We start from the raw sequence: 19,082 nt of genomic DNA, 5'->3' as shown, positions 1-19,082 counted from the left end.
AGTTACAGGTGCTAGGTTTGGCCGTGGTCTGTCCCCGGGCAGCAGCCTGGAGTGCTGGGCCCGGGAGTGGATTCACTGTCTTCAGGGTGGGCTGTTGGGGAACAGCTCCTCCCTGCCCTCCACTCACTTTCCTCCCCTTCTGCTCTCCTGTGAGGCCCTCAGCGGAAACTGAGCCGATGCTGGGCCACACTCCTGGACATTCAGGTCCCTGAGCCAGAAGAAACCTTTGATTTATAAATGACTCCATCTGGGTGTTCTGTTACAGTAACAGCAAACGGGCTGACACTGGGGCATTTTTCCCCACTAGAAACATCATTGCGTGAAACATATTTAGATCCATATCCTTTTCTACTAGTACTTTTATTTTTATAGGTCATATTTTCAAAATTAATATTTCCGGGTCAAAGAATATTTGTATTTCACATTTTAATAGATATTATACTACTTTTTTTTTTAAATGCACTTATGTATTTGAAAGGCAGAATAACAAACAGGGAGGGAGGAAGAGAGAGAGAGAGAGAGAGAGAATGAATATCTTCCATCTCTGATTTACTCCCCAAATAGTCACAACAGCCGGGGCCGATGGCAAAGCCAGGAACTCGCACTCCATCCTGGTCTCCCATGTGGCTTGCGTCTTCCACTGCTTTTCCAGGTGCATTATCAGGGAGCTGGATTGGAAGCAGCAGCCGGAACTCCGACCAGTGCTCTGATATGGGATGTTGTTACTGCAGGTGGCTCATTAACCCACTGTGCCGTAATAATGCCGGCTTTACAACGTTATATATACCAGCAATACAGGAGTACTCCCTAAATCTTTACCAGTATCCAGTGTCCTCTCCCTTCTTCAGCTTCCTGCCTCTTTCCATCCCGTCTCCCTCCCTCCCTCCCTCCCTCTCTTGATTTATTTTATCTCTGATCTATTAGGGGAAGATGTTGCCTTCCAGTTGCTTGCGTTGTGTATTCTCACTTCTGGTGAGAGTGAACGTTGCTTCGTGTTACCTATTTCACTGTCCTCATCTGTGAATTACCTCTACCTCTGTTTCTCATGGGTTGTTCACCTTTTTCTCAAGTGGTTTTAGGAGCTCTTTATGTTTTCTGTATTAATGATTTCATATGTGTTGATAATTTTCCTAATGTATCATTTTCTTATTCCTTGTTATATAACACAGAATTTTTCTTGTAAAATGAATGCCTGTTCTTTTTCTCTTCAGAGGGTCAGGATTTCTTCCTTGTTTAGGAATAACGTCTCCACCCCAAAGTTATATAAATCTTTTCCTAAAATGTCCTAATAATACTTTTATTGCCTTAATTAATTTAATCCAGAACCGTGAATCCCTTTGCAATTTATGTTTACATCCAGTAAGAGGTGGTGGTCGTGTATTGTTCTGAGTGTGACAACACCGTTTCCTGAATAAATCTTCATTTCTCTTTTGCATTGAAATCCCTCTTTTTAAAAAAGAAGCTCCTTTATTTACTTATTTCTAGACTTGTTATAGTCCACAGACGTATTTGTTCTCATGTTAACACCTTGTTTCTATAGTACATTTTTAAATCCCCTATTTTTCATCATTTTCTTGATGTTTTCCTGGCTAGTTTCTTGGACATTTATTATTCTGTATAAATTATAATTGTTTCATTCCTCTCCTTCAAAATAAACCAGTTGGTGTTCATATTGAAATTTCATGAAAATTATGTAATGGTTTAGGAAGGATTGACATTTTTTGATAATTAGGCTTTTCTGCACAAAAATATGCTAACTGGTTTGGCACATATGCAGTCTATTTCTACTTTTGTTATTCTTATACTTAAAATTTTAACATAATATCATGGGTATGTTACCTGAAATAAAATGGCATTCCTGTTTTTGTCCTAAAGTGCTCCTGTACATCTGGGTATACTGTCTTACATAAACAGTGCTTCTGTGTTTGTCCTGGATAATTGAGGAAATTCACAGTTTGACTCTACTCCGTCATCCTCAATATCTTTATTATTGAATATTTAATATCATCCAATTTGGTTTCATCTCTGATTAGTTTTATTCAAACAGCGCTGCTTTAAATTTACCAAATGCTTGCAAATTTATTTGCTCACTGTTGATTGTAAATTTTTACTTTCTGTAGTCAGCGTCCTTTCTATTGGAGAGTGAGTCTGAGGTCTGTGATGGTATACTTGCCCAATCTTTGTTTGAAAATGTTTTTTGCCTTCCTCCTGATCTTTTCTCTGGAGATGGAATGTTACATGGTCAGCATGTCATGATTAGGAAAGTTGCACATGCCTCTAAGTTTACAGTCGAAACAGAGATGGTGTACGCGGGGACAGTCTGTCACTCCCTGTATGTATGGTAACAGTCTATCATTTCATTCCCTACAAGCTCATTTAGTCCCAGAGAGAACCTTTGCTTACAATTTATTGTTTGTCATTTTCTACATACAAGGAGTCTTCTAAGCGTTCATGGAAAATGGGTATTATGGAAAAAGTGTATGTAGTTTTCAAATGCTTTTGCACCAAAATAAACATATTTTCCCCCATCCTCCTCTAGCTCTCTTGGAAGAGTTTAAAATTATATTTCTATTTTTTTAAGAAATAAAACACTTTTTAATCAGATTTTCCCATGGACTTTTTAAACTATACTCATATCCTTAAAATTTTTTAAAGTGTAAAGTGTGTACACCTTTAAAAGTGTGTATGTATACAAATGCTGGACTTTCTCTAATCATAAATTCATATGCACACTTCTTGGACCATCTATGCAGTTTTACAGTAATTATCAAATGTGTGCATGTTCCCCTATCAGTACAATGAAGCCTTCCTCATTGTTTGCAGTAGCTGTATAACTTCTTGTACTGATACACTGTAATTCTTGTTCTGTTGACACAGATGTAAAACATTTCCTTTTTCTCTGCTGTTATGCAATGTGCTCACTGATTGTCCTGTTTATGGGAATACGTCTGTAGCATAAATTCCTTAATGTCTCACAGAATGGATTTTGTTGACTTGCCCTCCCAGATCGCTTCAGTTGACAACCCTGGAGTATGTCTGATTTTTTTTTTCTTCTGATTCCTTAGAATTTCCGCACTGATTGATCAACCGTGAAGAATCTGAGGAGATGCAAGCCGGAGAAAGAACTTAAACCAGGTGGGCAGCCACAGCCCTCGTTGCTACCATAGCGCCAGCAATTTTTGCCTAAATATCTGTTTCTTTCTGTCTGAAGGAAGAAGTGAAATAGGTTCCGAATGAAATTAGAGAGGAATTTTGGGCCCCAGGAAGCTAAGGCAGGATGGTTCTTTTCGGACGTTGTGTGACGTCACGCTGCAGCTCCACAGTCCTTGCGTCAGAAGGGGGTCCGGGGGCTCCTGAGCTGCACACTTAGCAGGTGGCGTCACACACAGGAGTTAGTATCCAACTCTGGGTGTGATGCCGGCCTTTCTGCCTCCCGAGTGTTTGTGGTAAAGCTGTTTGCAGAAAGACTTAACTAAGTGGCGGGGCCAGGACTGGAACCCAAGGCTCTGCTGAGACTAGAGTCAGCGCTCACCTTCATCTTGGTCATCCTCACTCCTTACTGCTGCCTCTGACGGGGAGACAAAGACTCAGAAAAAGCCCAGTGTGTTTCCTTTCATCTCACAACCACCTGAGAGTCGGGATTGTCGTCTCTGTCTCACAGGTGAAGAAAGGAAGGGTCAGAGACGTTATTCAGCTGGTGGTGCGGGGCCTGGTCCGGAGCCCACCTGCCTTCTCTGTCGCCGCCTGCCCCCGGCTGCCTCCACTCGGACCTGGCACAGGGTCCTAAGCCTTAGTTTTTCTGTCTGAATCCTAGAGGTCCTGGGGTCTGGGGAGCCCCTCAGCTCCTCGCACTCCCTCCCCTGGCTCCCCTGCCTGAGTTTTCCTGTTCCCTGCTGGCAGAGGGAGGGTCTCACGTGGCAGGAAGCTGCCTTGAGGTTGGAACTCCCCAGCCGTTATCAGCGAGTCTTCTGGGCTTTGCCCTCCAGTAGCTTCTCAAGCCACCAGCTTGCGTCCTGTTCTGACCCGGGCCCCTGGGAATCCCCTGGCTGCAGATGGTCACAGCGGCTGGGACGCGGCAGTCTGTTCCCGGGACTGTTTCTCTGGCCAAAGCTGGGGGTGGGGGTGGGGATGGGGGTGGGGGTGGTGTTGGCAGGCCTCCAGAGGGCTGTGTCCAGCTGCTGTGGGAGCGTCCAGCCCAGCGCCTGTGAGCTCTGTGAATGCTGGGGTCTTGAACCAGGGGCTTCTGGCTAGGCCTTCTGGATTCAAACCCCCACCCCCGTCATCATGTGCGTACGTGAATGCACTTTGCTGAGCCGAGGGCCTGCAAGTTCCTTCTGCTCTCAAATGTCTGTGACCTTTGGAATTTCGGAAGCAGTGGTCTAGAGAGACTGCAGGGTGTGTGGGCCACTGTGTCCCCTTGGCTCCAGCCTCCAAGATGTCAGGAGGCCTCTCTGGGCCCTCGAGGGATCCTGTTTAGGGATAAGTTGCCCAGTACCAAGTGCACCGAACACACATGTTTTCTGGTTTCTGGTCCAGACTCAGGAGAGCTGCCGTGGGCAGCGACACCGACAGCGGGGAGCAGTGTTGAGAGCGCGTGCTCGGTCTGGCTCCCCTCGCAAGAACAGCAGTTGGTGCATTACACACGTTGCCTTTTCTAATCCACACAGTGCCCCAGTGAGCCTGGTCTACAGCTTTACATACGGAGACGCTGAGACACGGAGTGACCCCCTGAGAGCCCACAGCCTATAGTGAGTAGGTGGTGTGTGGCGTGAGTATGTGTGCTTAGCTGCCAAGGCGTCAGTTGAAAGTGAGCTTCAGGGAAGATATGTAGCGCAGACGGCCCTGTGTGTTGTGACCCAGAGACCACTGCTGTGTGGCGTCTGATAGGAAATACTGCATTCGCAGCAGGTACCCCGAGTCAGCAGAGGGTGGTGGCTGAGGCATCAGTGCAGCACGGGAGATCCCCACCCCCCACTGTAATTCAGGTATGTGGGTTTGTTTCTTACGGCTTTATTGAAATAGACTTCACACACCATAAAGTTTCCCCATTCAAAGTGTGGCCTTTCGTATACGTAGTCAGAGCTGTGTGTCCATCACCGCAATCAGTTTGAGAACTGATTTTCTATAGCCACATCCCTCAGCCAGCACCCTCCCACCCCTCCCTCCTCTGTAGCCCTAGGCAATGGCTAATCAACTTTCTACCTCCAGATACTTAGGAGTACTTAAGTATTAGAGTACCAGTACCAGTGTGGGAATCTTGGTGTCTGGAGTCCTTTTCTGGAGTAACTAGACAAATGAAATTTGACTTGAATGTGCTATTTTTTTGTTTGCTTGGTTTTGCTTTTTATTTGAAAGTCAGAGTTACAGAGAGAGAGAGAGAGAGAGAGAGAGAGAGAGAGAAAGTCTTCCATCCACTGGTTCACTCCCCAACTGGCCACAGTGGCTGGAGCTATGCCGATCCAAAGCCAGGAGTCAGGTACTTCCTCCTGGTCTCCCACGCGGGTGTCTGCGCCCAAGCACTTGGACAATCCTCCACTGCCTTCCCAGGCCATAGCAGAGAGCTGGATCAGAAGTGGGGCTGCCAGGTCTCGAACCAGCGCCCATATGGGATGCCATTGCTGCAGGCAGAGGCTTAACCCGCTACACCACAGCACCAGCCCCTTGAATATACTGTTTAAAAGGCTTTATTTGGGGCCAGTGCCGTGGCTCACTTGGCTAATCCTCCACCTGCAGCGCCGGCATCCCATATGGGCGCCGGGTTCTAGTCCCTGTTGCTCCTCTTCCAGTCCAGCTCTCTGCTGTGGCCCAGGAAGGCAGTGGAGGATGGCCCAAGTGCTTGGGTGCCTGCACCTACGTGGGAGACCAGGAGGAAGCACCTGACTCCTGGCTTCGAATCCGCATAGCTCTGGCTGTAGCGGCCATTTCGGGGGTGAACCAATGGAAGGAAGACCTTTCTTTCTGTCTCTCTGTCTAACTCTATCTGTCAAAATAAATAAATTTTTAAAAAGGCTTTATTTGCTACGAAGCTGCAAGCATGGGTCTGATATGCTTAGGTTTGGGGTTTTCATGCCCAGGAGACAGTAATTCCCACCCATCAGCTTCTCCTGTCAAATAGGCCTTTTCAGTGCATGGCTATTAATTATAATGATGATGTGGGAGCCACATTTCTCCTTTGCAGTCAGACCTGGGGCTGCTCTGCACGGAATCGCCTTTCTGTCGTCTGAATCCCTGGTCGACTTCTCTCCTGTCTTGCTGTAGTTGTGGACAGAAAGGGCTCTCGGGAACACACCAACCCATTAGTCCCTCCAGAATGGCAGGCACCCGGAGGACACATAACTGGGTGCTCTCCTGAGCCGTCTCACGTTGCACGTCATACCAGTCACGTGTCTCCCCTGACTCACAGATTCATTCCTCTAGGAAGCATTTAAAAGGCATTCACACTGAGCACTGTGCTGGGTGCTCAGCGAATCACTCCAGGTTCTCAGCGACTGTTATTACAGTGCAGAGTTCATGGCTGTTGGAGCTGAGAAAAGCCGGAGGGCCAGGGAGTTTGGTAACAGAACCGTCCTCTGATAGAGAGGAGACAGGCACAGCATCCATGCTGGGCACTGTTGCGGCACACTAAAGGAGTGGAGCTGCAAGCCCAAGTCCCGAGTCGCCAGCTGATGGAAGGCCCCGGGTGGCGCACAGCACTCAGGCTTCGGTGATGCAGTGCCTTGAAGACGTGCCTTCAGGATCACCGCCGGAGACAGGGTGTACTTAGTACAGACAAGAGCGTGACTGAAGGAGAGAAAGAACGTCCTGTGATTCTCAGTGCCAGAGCACAGCCAGCAGGTGCTGTGGCTGGGCGGGGACGGGATGAACCCCGAGCACTTCCCTCCTGCTGCCGCGGCTCCTTGCAGCTCACCTTTCCCAGGAGCCCCTGCTGCCTCTGTTTCCCCAGCTGAAGGAAGCGCTGTCCTGGAGGCCAGGCTCCCGCGCAGGCACCCTGTGCGTCAGAGCATCTGATGATGCAGGGCTGCTCTGAAGCCTGCGTGAGCCAACGCGGGGATGCAGCCCCCTAAGTGGTAGCCATTCTGATCTTATTTTTAGTGAATTTTAGCTAAAATTGCTATTTTATTTTAAATTGCCAGTGTTATTATTTATTTGGTGAAGAAAAGGGACTCAGTATTTTAATGACTTTTGAGACATCTACATTTGAGAATGTAGATATCCTTAAGTTCTTACTTTGTTGGTTAGTGGATTGGTTGATCGATCAATTCTTTTTTTAAAGATTTATTTATTTACTTGAGAGGCATAGTTGCAGACAGAGAGAGGGAGAGACAGAAAGAAAGGTCTTCCATCCGCTGGTTCACTCCCCCAAATGGCCACCACAGCCTGAGCTGAACTGATCAGAAGCCAGGAGCCAAGAGTTTCTTCTGGGTCCCCAACATGGGTGGCAGGGGACCAAGTACTTGGGCCATCTTCCACTGCTTTCCCAGGCCATCAGCAGGAGCTGGATCAGAAGTGGAGCAGCTGGGACTTGAACCAGCAACCATATGGGATGCCAGCACCAGCCCTTAATCAGTTCACTTATGTTCTTCTGTTTCTTGAGCTGGGGGCCAGCAGTCCTGTGAAGACCGAGTCCCTGGGGGTGGGAGTGGAGGCCTAGAACACCAGGGGTCCTGTGTGGACTGTGTCCGTGTGGCCCAGAAGTGCAGGCGACATTCACAGCTGCTCCAGGAAGGGTGGGCCCTGACTTGGAGGTGTTACTCTTCCAGGTTCCAGGAGGGGCTGTCGTTTAATGAGTATTTACCCACGTGTTGTTTTCTGGAGTCTGGACTCTGCCTCTGCCGTGAAGCGGGAAGAGTGGAAGGAGAACTTGGTTTCTCCTTCAGTTGAGACAGGAGGACCCCAACTCCTGCTGGCATTGCCCATGAGTCCCCAGTGTGTGCTTGGGAGCAGCATGTGCAGAGACCCCCTCTCAGCCTCCCAGGCTTTCACTCACCCCTACACTAGAGAGAAGCCCCTAAAATTAGAACAGAAGGGAGGCACAGCATGTTCATTGGGAAATGCCAGTGAAAATGGTAACATCAAAATCAGTGCCGAGCCAAAGCCTGCCCTTGTCCACCAGCACCCTAGAAAGCTCCCGGCTGCGTTCCGCCCTTGCTCTCCCTGCTCCCCAGCCCTGTGGCCTCCATGATACTCTTGCTGGATACCAGACGTCCCCTGGCCCCCCATCGCTGCCTTCAGGCCCTGCATCAGTGTCCCGTGTGAGCAGCTCCTGCCCTCTCACTAGCCGATCTCACCCTCCTGTCCCGCCTCTGCAGCACTTGTGCAACCTGACACTCACTCTGTTAGTTACTCCACTAGAATGCGAGCTTCCTGGGGGTGGAGCCTTTTAGTTGGCTGCTGAGTCCCAGTGCCTGCTGGACAATAAGAGTAACCAGAAAGGAAGGAGGCCTCAGGGGTGACTTCCTTCAAATTAGTGACCTTGTAGAAGTCACCGCCTCCCGAGCACCCTCTGCCTTGCACAGCCATCAGCTACCAAGGTTTTTAAAGATTTATATGCAAAGCGGTCCCTAAACTTTTTTCTTTCATCCCATGTGTAGGCTGTGGTGGACAGTTACAGAGGCAGACAAGGGCAAGGACCGTCTGCCGAGGGGCATCCACTCCCCGCTCCCCAGCCCGCCAGCCTGCCGCTGGGGGAGGCAGGGGGAACAGTGTGTGAGTGTCCCCAGGGATTCTGGTTTGTGCCCCTCATGCCCCACTGCCACTAATTAACAACAATGAGTGTGGGCGTCCATGTCTGTAATCAGACTGTGAACTTCCCGCAGGGGCAGGAAGGCAGCTGTTTGTATATTTGTGGCATCTTGTCCCAAGCCTGGTACACACTGAGTGATCAGTAAAGCTTTGTTGAGTGAATGAGTATTATAGAGAGAAGATTTACTTCTTTTCATTCTCTACAGTGTATTTTGGCGATGCTTTTCATAGAATTCTGGAGAGAGTGGAGGGGCAGCCCAGAGCTGGCAGTGACGCTACCGTGTGCTGGTTACCACTGCACAGCTCCTCAGCCCAGTGCTCGGTGGTTTCAAGTGGCAATCGTGCCTTCTCTCATGCCTCTGTGGGTCAGGAGTTTGGGGGAAGCTTGGCTGCATAGCTCTGACGTGGAGCTTTGCCACAGTCCAAGGTAGATAGGGCGGCTGCAGGTGGGTGGAGTGGCTGGGCTGGCTACATCGCTCCATGCCGGCTTGAGGCCTCTCCCTGTGGGCATCGCATGGGCTTGTTTGGACTTCCTCGTGGCGTGGCAGCCCCAAATTGCCTATGTGCAGCTCAGAGCTCCAGAGGCAAGTGTCCAGGAGCAAGCCAGCTGACCCCAAGACCAGGCACTGAAGAGGGTTCCCGTTGGACTACACCTGTCGATAGGAGTGCTGTCCAAGAACCGACGGTTTCAAGGCCACCAGAGCCATGTGCAGTTTACCCCTTCGTTCCATCCACATGCAAGGCCCCTGAGGTTGGAGGGCAGAACCTTGCCCAGAGGCACGCAGCCTGGCATTGGTGGCGCTGGAGCTGAGCCCAGCCGCAGGCCTTTGGCAGGCCTGATTGGAAGTGCTCTCACCTCTCTTCCTGGCCCTCCCTTCTCTCTGGGAACCTCTCATAGCAGTGAGCCCTCTCCAGCGTTAGACTGTGCACACCCAGCACGAGGCCCACGGACACCCAGTGTGCCTGACACCCAGTGTGCCTGGCTACTGAGTGGTACTAGCAGGAGGCCCACGGGCACCCAGTGTGCCTGACACTGAGCGGTTACCCAGCAAGACCATTCTAGTTCTTTCCCAAGACCTCTGTGGAAGCACAGGCTCTCGTGGAGTGCAGAGTTTGTGTCCTGCGTGCGGTCTCCAGCTCCGGTGCTACATAACGGAGTCGCACTGCCCTGCCTCAGGATAGGCTATATCCTGTCTGTATCTGTATCCTATATCCTGCTGAATGGGTGAGAGTTTATCGCCCTAAATAATTGTTTTTACTATTGCTGTGAAGTTAGATACCAAAAGATAGAATTTGGGAGCAGGTATCAGAGTCAACCCAGCGTCACTGAAAAGATTCAAAAGATTTTTTTACTTCCAGCTGAAAATCCAAATCAGACTTTTGCTTAAGCACGGGTAAAATGCATCTGGGTACGTGGTTTAGCCAGACTGTGGATTTTCATGAGACTTCTGCTCTCTTGTCTTTCCTTTAGAACTAGTCTGTAATGGGGGTGGGGACAGGGAGAAGGGAGAGCAGAAAGGGAGTAGATGCATGGACACTATTGACCAGACCCTCACTGTGTGCCAGGCTGCTGCTAATCCATGCCCGTGCCTTAGCGTCAGTAGTCCAGGCTCACCCTGCTCCACACTCTTGGATACACGACCTCGGGCAAGCTGAGCCTTGCCGAGCCTCAGCTGCGGCCTCTGTAAAGCAGCCATGACGACACTTCCCATTTTGTAGAGTTACTGGAATGTAAGTTTTCTGTAAAATGCTCAGCACAGTCTGGCATGCAGAAAGGGCTGTAAGCACTGGCTGTGATTCGTCCCCATGACCACCTATTACAGCACTTGTGAGCACTCCTGTTTCCCAGAAGAGGCCTTGACGGTCTGGTGCAGGTGTAGAGGAAAAATAGAGACTGCACAGCCCTGGCTGTGTGTGCCATGTGACAGGATGGTGCCCTGGCCGTGTGTGCCGTGTGACAGGATGGTGCCCTGGCCCTGTGTGTACTGTGTGACAGGATGGTGCCCTGGCCGTGTGTGCCATGTGACAGGATGGTGCCCTGGCTGTGTGTACCATGTGACACGATGGTGCCCTGGCCGTGTGTGCCGTGTGACAGGATGGTGCCCTGGCTGTGTGTACCATGTGACAGGATGGTGCCCTGGCCGTGTGTGCCGTGTGACACGATGGTGCCCTGGCCGTGTGTGCCGTGTGACAGGATGGTGCCCTGGCTGTGTGTACCATGTGACACGATGGTGCCCTGGCTGTGTGTGCCGTGTGACAGGATGGTGCCCTGGCTGTGTGTACCATGTGACAGGATGGTGCCCTGGCCCTGTGTGCCATGTGACAGGATGGTGCCCTGGCCCTGTGTGCCATGTGACAGGATGGTGCCCTGGCTGTGTGTACCATGTGACAGGATGGTGCCCTGGCCGTGTGTGCTGTGTGACACAATGGTGCCCTGGCCATGTGTGCCGTGTGACAGGATGGTGCCCTGGCTGTGTGTGCCGTGTGACAGGATGGTGCCCTGGCTGTGTGTACCGTGTGACAGGATGGTGCCTGGCTGTGTGCCATGTGACAGGATGGTGCCCTGGCTGTGTGTGCCGTGTGACAGGATGGTGCCCTGGCCGTGTGTGCCGTGTGACGGGATGGTGTGTACAGGAGAACTCTGCAGGCTTCCAGCCCTGCTCGGCCCCTGGAGCAGGTTCCAGAGCAGGAGATTTCGCAGAGCCAGGCCAGGAATCCACTGCTGAGGCTCTGTGGAGAGCAGGGTGACGGGGAACGTTGCCCGCAGAGGGGACAGCACCGCAGGCCTTGAGCTCAGGAAGAACCTAGCTCCGCTGAGGCATGGGAGAGGCGACTGTAGCAGAGCAGCTGGGCCAGGGAGAGACTGGGCCGAGAGAAAGTGTCGCAGAGGAAGGCAGGGCCAGGTCAGGGCAAGACTTCAGGGGCGGACACAGGCGTGGTGGCTCCGCTAGATGTGGCATGGAAGGCAGCCACGGTGGATGGAGCAGGGGTCCTGTGACCCAGTTTCCGCATCGAGAGCGTCTCCTGGCTGCTGTGTAGAAGGTGGGCTGGAGGTGAGAGGGGAGCAGGACTGCCGTGAGGGGCTCTGCCTGGGGGCCGGGTGAGACGCACCGGGACCTGGTGGGCGGTGCGTGTGAAGGAGGGACCAGGTGAGACGCACGGGGACCTGGTGGGCGATGCGTGTGGAGGAGGGGCCAGGTGAGACGCACCGGGACCTGGTGGGCGGTGCGTGTGGAGGAGGGGCCGGGTGAGACGCACGGGGACCTGGTGGTCGATGCGTGTGGAGGAGGGGCCAGGTGAGACGCACCGGGACCTGGTGGGCGGTGCGTGTGGAGGAGGGGCCAGGTGAGACGTACCGGGACCTGGTGGGCGATGCGTGTGGAGGAGGTCAGGGCAAATCCAAGTTGTTTTGCCATAGGATGACACTGGTGGTGGATTGTTTGGGGGTGGGGAAGGAGGAGGCTCACAGATGGCTTCAGGTGCCCAGCCTGAGCCTGCACAGCCTATGGGACGGTGGGGCCTCCTCCGAGCAGGGGAAGGCTGGAGGGGAGCTGGCATGGGACGGTTTGCGAGGCTGGTGGGAGAGCCGTGGTAAGCAGGTGGATCACACAGCCAGAGCTCTCCTCGGGGCCTTGGGGCTGTTTGGGGGCCGTCAGCAGGTACTACTTAGGGGAAGGGACGAGAACCTCTGGGGAGCAGGACTCCCCACACTCCCTCCCAAAGCCTGTCTCCTCCGTCTGCACCCAGTGCAGGGGTCAGGGCCCAGGCTGTCTGTCCTGGCGGGAGACAGGCTCCTCTCCAGTGCCCCTGCCCTGGGTGTGCCCCTGCCCTGGGCGTGCCCCGGGCACCGGAGCCTCCACACATGGCTGCAGGCAGCAGCCCTGCCCTCTCCAGGCTCTGGGAGTGTGCTCAGCGTGGAGCCTTGCCTCTTCTGCTCCCCTCGGCACTGCCTGGTTCTTGGGTTCCCGTCACAGAGAGAGGCCGTTGCCCTTTGAGTCTGGGGAGTGCCCGCTCAGTAGGCCCTGGCATTGCCATCGGGTTTCCACAGCCCTTTCTTTGTCCAGGAAGACTTGGAGAGCGTTTGACCCACCCCTGACGAGTCCTGTCTCCTGGGACCAAGTCCCGCTTCTGTGCTCATGTCCTCTGCAAAGCCTGCTTGTTTTTTGTGTGATTTCTGCAAATATTGAATTTTTTAGAAAGAAAAAACAACAGGAAATGACCTTTCTAGTATATTTGGAAAGCAGCTTGTAGTTGTAACGGAATCTGCCTGAGCAATGAAGACTCACAGCCACCGACGGGAACGGCCCGTGGCGCTCTCGGCAGAGCCGGGGCCTCTTCAGTTTACAAAGCTGGGGGCGGGGAGAGCATCACAAACCCCGGGGAGAAGTGGCTTCCTGTGGGGAGACCTGACTGCCCGAGCAGGCACCTGCAGGCGCCACAGCCTCTGACCTGGGGCTGCTCTCTGCCATCCCGGGCATCCAGGCCCCACAAAGGTGCCAAGGCCGCCTGAGAATCAGGGAGAGACAGCTTCACTCTCTAGCACCCCGGGACTCGAGCTGAGATAGGAGATCGTCGATCGCTCTCGGTCTCGCCTTGTCTGCTGGCTCTGCCCGGATCTCCCTTTATTGGCCTTTCTCTGTAGGTTTCAGCCCAAAGTCACCTCCTTAGGACCTTTCCCTAACCATCTGACCTCGGACAGCCCGTCTGCCTGCAGCGAACCCTCTCCTGTTCTTGCCTAGCACATAGCGCCACCTGTGCCGATCCATTCCTTGACTGGCTCAATACTTTTTCTCTCGTATCAGGTCCTAAGTGACTTCTTTAGCATCTAATGTGTGTGCCACGCCTGGCACAATCCTGGGATTTAGAAGGCGCTCAGTGAACAGTGAGTGACCTGCTAGGACTGGAGGAGACTTTGTGGTCATATTTCAACCTTCATGCTGCAGATGGGGGGAGGGAGCTGGGAACCAAGAAGGGACCCTTTGTCGGGTCACACACTGCATGCCGGTGGAGCCGGTCTTGCAGCCACCGTTACGACACAGGCTCTTTCTACCTGAGAATGTAGAGCATCTTCTATTATTTACTCATTCATTAAATATTCATTAAACTTCAACCATGTGCTAGGCCTGTCTACTGTAGCAGTGCACATGAGCCAGGGGCCCGACGCTTGTGGAAGTAGAAGTTTGGGCCTCTGTAGCAAGCAACAACAGCGGAGTTGATTGAAATGTCAAAAGGGAAATTTTACCTTGTCCCCTGCAGAGGGCCGGTGCTAGTGATTTACTGATTGCACGCCTCCCATGCCCCTGTGACTTCCAGACTGTGTGTGCGGCTTCGAGGCGTTGGATCTTCACGACAGCTCCGAGCTGCCCGTGTCACTGCTGGGACTCCTGCACTTAGGCCTTCCACACACCACGCACCCACCCTTAGATGTGTGGTTCTCTCTGGGACTCATGGCCCCGGGCTGGGGGTCGGGGGGAGGAACGTGGTCTGGGAGAAGGAGCTCTGGACCAGGGTTGGGAACCCTGCTTTGAGGAACCATGGCCCAGGTGAGCTCTGGGATCTCCTTCATTGAGATTGTTACAAACTTCTCATGAACTGGAACTGGATCTTGGACTTTTCTGTCTCCAGAACAGTAAGAAGTCCCTGATTTGTACAGATGACCCCGTCTCGGGTGCTGGGTCGTAGTAGCACAAAACGGCCGAGCCGTCTTAACTCACCTCTGCGGAGGGCAGCCTGACAATCCTAGTGCAGTTTTAAAATTCAGGTCCTCAGATGTGGCCGTTCTGCTTTTGTGGAAACAACTCCGAAGTGCTTCAGTGGGGAAGTCATTGAATTGGTGAGACCTCAGGATAGCAAGCGGCCAAAACAAGAATGTTTGGTGCTTTAGGGACTCTGGGTTGTGTCCAGTGTTTGGTATAATTTGTGCGGGGGTGGCTTCAGGGTGATCGGGAAGTGTTTCTAGATTTAAAAGACCACGATGGAAGAAGGATGGCAGGGGATTGGTGGTGCCACAGGATTCGCTGCACTCCTTACTGGCGCCCTGTTCGCATCTGGGAAGCAGTGGCTGATGGCCTCCAGACAGGATTCAGGTGTTGAAGGAGGTGGCTTAACCTGCCATGCTACAGCAGCCCCTTCTTTATGTATCTTTTTGAATTTTTACCTTATTAGAACAAGAGAGAGAGGGACAGAGATCTTCCATCTGCTGGCCCACTCCCCAAATGCACCCTCCCCAGCTGCCAGGGCTGGGCCAGGCAGAGAGTAGGAGCCCAGACCCAACCCTGGTCTTCCGCACGGGTGGCAGGGACTCAAGTACCTTCTGTACCATTTAAGTTTTATAATATTGCAAATATATTCAAAAATGAAGCTAAAAATCAAATGAATACTTTCCCTGCAAAAAATTTAGAAAAAAATCACTCATAATTGATGTGTAATTATATCATTGGAATTGTTTCCCATTTAACAACAGGTATATGTGTCTTTAAAAAATATTCATCCCTAATTTTGATGCCTGAAACTTCACTTGAATATGGCTTTGTCAAACGCGTCCACATTTCTGCATTGCCCATTGGAATGAGATATCGTGTACTGATTTGGTGGAAAACGCAGGGTTCCTGCCCCGCTGAGCCTCCCCACAGAGGCCTGACGCCCGCGGCGGTGGGTCTGAGGACGGCCATTGTCTGCCGTGATTCCCCCTTGTGCTGATTTTAAAGAGCAGAGGGTGAGTGGAGACGAATACAGATGTGGGAGAACAGTGAAGCCGGAGCGCACCTGGGAGAGGAGAAACCCCAGGCTCACCTTCGGGTCCTGCGCCCTGAGCGCTGGCACAGCCAGAGCGTGTTGGCTCCGCTGATGTTTTCCAGGACTGGCCTTTGAGCTTGGCACAGTTCTCTCCCCGTGCCAGGAGTGTCAGCTGCCAGCACTGGGCAGTGTATGAGACCCGACAGAGCAAAGGTGAGGGCAGAGTCCCGGGGAGGCCATTCAGCGGGAAGCCCCGCAGGGTGCCCAGAGGCCTGGCCAACCGGGGCGCGCTCTTCAAAGGCAGGCGGGGGTGGGGGTGGGGTGACAGAAGGACAGAGAAGAACTTAATTCAGTGGGCGCTCAGGGAGCTGGGACTGAGCAGCCCCCTGTGCTGGCTCAGGGGCCAGGGTGAGGCCTTGCAGCGTGGGTGACGAGGTCCAGATGGAAACCCCTGTTGGGATGAGAAGGGAGGGAGCGGTGGCGCTGGTAGGTGGTGCAGCCAGTCAGGGGCAGTGCACCAGGGTGTGGTTGGGAACCTGCCTCTGGAGCTGCCGTGGGACATGAGCGCTTGCACTTCCGGACTTGGCAGCGCGCCTCGTGGCCGTCCTGCCTGCAGTGACTGCGGCGGGCCGTGCCCCTCTTCTGACGCCTCCAGCAGTCTCCCTGCTTTCAGCAGGAGTAGGAACCACCTCTGGAACTCTTTCAGCTGAGCACAGAGCCTGGTTAGGGCAACTGCTCTCGAGGCAGCCACCGTAGGCTGGGTGCGCCATCTTCTGGAGATAGAGGGAATTGCCTTGGGGTTTGGCCCCACCTTTATTTAACAGGTAGGGAAACGGCCCCAGAGGACAGGGTCTTGCCCCAAGGGTCAGTGGCTGAGCTGTTTTTTTGTTTAATTTTTATTTTTGTTTGAAAGGGAACACGAGCTGGCAAGCTATTTCCTGTCCACTGGTTCACTCCCCAAATGGTTGCAGTGGTTGGGGTTTGGCCAAGCCAAAACCAGGAACCAGAAACTCCATCCTGGTCTCCATGTGGGTGGTCCACATCTGCTGCTTTCCCAGGTGTGTTAGTAGGCAGCAGCCAAAACTCAAACCTGCCCTCGGATACGGGATGCCGGCGACACAAGCGGGGCTTAACCTGCCGTGCCCCAAAGCCAGCCCCGGGAGTTGGGGTTTGAGGTCACGTGTACTCATCTTTTCCTCTCTACTCCAGGATACCTCCTTGTCTCCCTGTCTGATCTTTAAATGCCCCTATATTTTTTAATTTTTATTCATTTGAAAGCAAGAGAGAGAGGTCTTGCCATCCACTGGTTTGCTGCCCAGATGCCACGACAGCTGGGGCTGAGCCAGGCCAAAGCCAGGAGCCCAGAATTCCATCTGGGTCTCCCACATGGGTGGCAGGGATCCTAGGACTTGAGCCTCGCTTTGCTGCCTCCCATGCTTGTTAGCAGGAAGCTGAATCAGAGGCAGAGGTAAGAGTTGATCCCAGGCACTCTACTTTGGGGTGCAGGCATCCCAGGCAGTGGCTTGACCTGTGCCGCAACACCCACTGCCCCCAATTCATTCTCGAGGTGTCTCCTCTGAGCTAGGTATTGTGGAGGCCGTGGACCCAGCCTCCATACGGTCAGCCCTTCCCTGTACACGTAGGTGCATACACCCAGCGCTTACCGAGCCCCACCCTGGGTGCTCTGCGGGTACTTCCTGCCCACATCAGTTACCTTCCGAAAGCGTTACACAATAATTGGGCTTATCAAAACCTCAAGCATTACAAAAACAGACATTGAAAGTGAAAGTTCCTGTTACAAAGAACCATGGTTGACAATGTTGACTTGTGGGGCTTTTTCAGATTTTTAAATATTCATTTATTTGGAAGGCAGAAATAGAAGGAGGGAGGGAGGGAGAGAGAGTAAAATCTGTCTTCATCTGCTGGTTCATTCTCCAAATGGCCATAAGGGCTGGAGCGGGGCCGATCCAAAGCTAGGAGCCAGAAGCTTCTTCCAGGTCTCCCAAGTGGATACAAGGCCCAAGGACTTGGACCATCATCCTCTGCTTTCCCAGGCGCATTAGCAGGGAGCTGGATTGGAAAGTGGAGCAGCCAGGACTTGAACCATTGCCCATATGGGATGCCGACACTGCAGGAGGAAGCTTAACCTTCTACACCACAGCACTGGCCCCAGATTTTTTTTCATGTATCTACCTTCTTTCTCCCCCAGAAAGTGAGTTTTATTTGAGGTGCTGTCGGTAGCCTGCATCTTTCAATCAGGTGATCTCAGACGTCTCGCTATACCGACGGAGGCACATCGAGCTCATCTGTTTGAAGCATGCTTCACAGTTCCTAAAATGCCCAGCTCGATGGGTAGTGAGTGGCGTTACTGTTACTGACTGGTCCGGTACACCCCACCCCACTACAGCGGGCACTGGGTATTCCTGGGCCATCTGCCCCGGACGGTGAGCCCTCCTGTGCTCAGACCGTCCCTTCCACTCCCTGATCAGGGGCTGCAGGCAGCCCCTGCCCATGAGGTGACTGTGGTTTAATTGGCTTCAGAAAACCACAGGGGTAGGTGTTCAGCACAGGGGTTAAGATGCTGCTTGGGACGCCCATGTCCCACATTAGAGTGTCTGGGTTGAAATTGTGGATCCACTCCTGATTCCAGCTTCCTGGAATGGGAAGGTCCCCAGGGAGGCAGCAGGTGCTAGCTTAAGTAGCTGGGTCCCTGTCACCCATGTGGGAGACTCAAGGGTTGAGTTCTGACTCCTGACTTCTGTCTGACTCAGCCCTCGCTTCTTCAGGCTTTTGGGGGAACCAGTCAGTGGCTAGAAGAGCGCTCGCTCGCTCTCTCTCTGCCTTTCAAATAAATTTTTTTAAGATTTATTTATTTGAAAGACAGTTACAGAAAGAGGTAGAAAGAGAGGTCTTTTTTGTTTTTTTTTTTTAATTTATTTTTAAGGAATACAAATTTCATAAGTACAACTTTAGGAATATAGTTATTCTTCCCACCCTCTTCCTCCTCCCTCTCCCCTTGCCAGTCCCATTCTCCATTAAGATAGATTTTCAATTAATTTTGTACTCAGAAGACCAACTCTATACTAAATAAACATTTCAACAATTTGCACACACACACACACACACACACACACACATAGACAGACACACAGAAAAAAACTGAGAACTAGTTATACAGTTAACTCTCATATTACAACTCATTGAAAACAGAGATCCTGCATTGGCAGTTAGTGCACAGTGACTCTTGTTAATTTAACAATTGGCACTCTTATGTATGATGTCAGTGACCACCCAAGACTCCTGACATGAGCTGCCCAGGCTATGGAAGCCTTTTGAGTCCACAAACTCTGTCAGTATTTGGACAAGGCCATAAGCAAAGTGGAAGTTCTCTCCTCCCTTTAGAGAAAAGTACATCCCTCTTTGATGGCCCCTTCTTTCTGCTGGGGTCTCACTCACAGAGACCCTTCATATAGAACATTTTTTGCCACAGTGTCTTGGCTTTCCATGCCAGAAATGCTCTCATTGGCTTTCCAGCCAGACCAAGAAGCCTTAAGGGCTGATTCTGAGGTCAGAGTGTTACTTAAAGCGATTGTCATTCTATGAGT

General features: G+C 52.0%; 1 protein-coding gene across 43 annotated transcripts in view; it reads left to right on the top strand.

The window, feature by feature from the left end:
* PKIG (cAMP-dependent protein kinase inhibitor gamma) overlaps positions 1 to 19,082 on the top strand; it is a 99,168-nt gene that overhangs the window by 65,654 nt on the left and 14,432 nt on the right. For 18 of the 43 annotated variants that reach the window (XM_070051795.1, XM_008274479.4, XM_070051797.1 and 15 more), the window contains exons 2-3: positions 3,066 to 3,135; positions 4,668 to 4,748. The gene's annotated coding sequence lies outside the window, so the exon portion shown is untranslated. Of the gene's footprint in view, positions 1 to 3,065; positions 3,136 to 4,667; positions 4,753 to 19,082 lie in introns of all 43 variants that reach the window. The other 25 variants (XM_070051804.1, XM_008274485.4, XM_070051808.1 and 22 more) reach the window with 2 other exon arrangements.

This window comes from Oryctolagus cuniculus, chromosome 11 (genome assembly GCF_964237555.1).
Source record: "Oryctolagus cuniculus chromosome 11, mOryCun1.1, whole genome shotgun sequence".
Classification (NCBI taxonomy): Eukaryota; Metazoa; Chordata; class Mammalia; order Lagomorpha; family Leporidae; genus Oryctolagus; species Oryctolagus cuniculus.
Note: the sequence above shows the minus strand (reverse complement) of the source record. Positions and strands in the feature narration are given on the sequence as shown.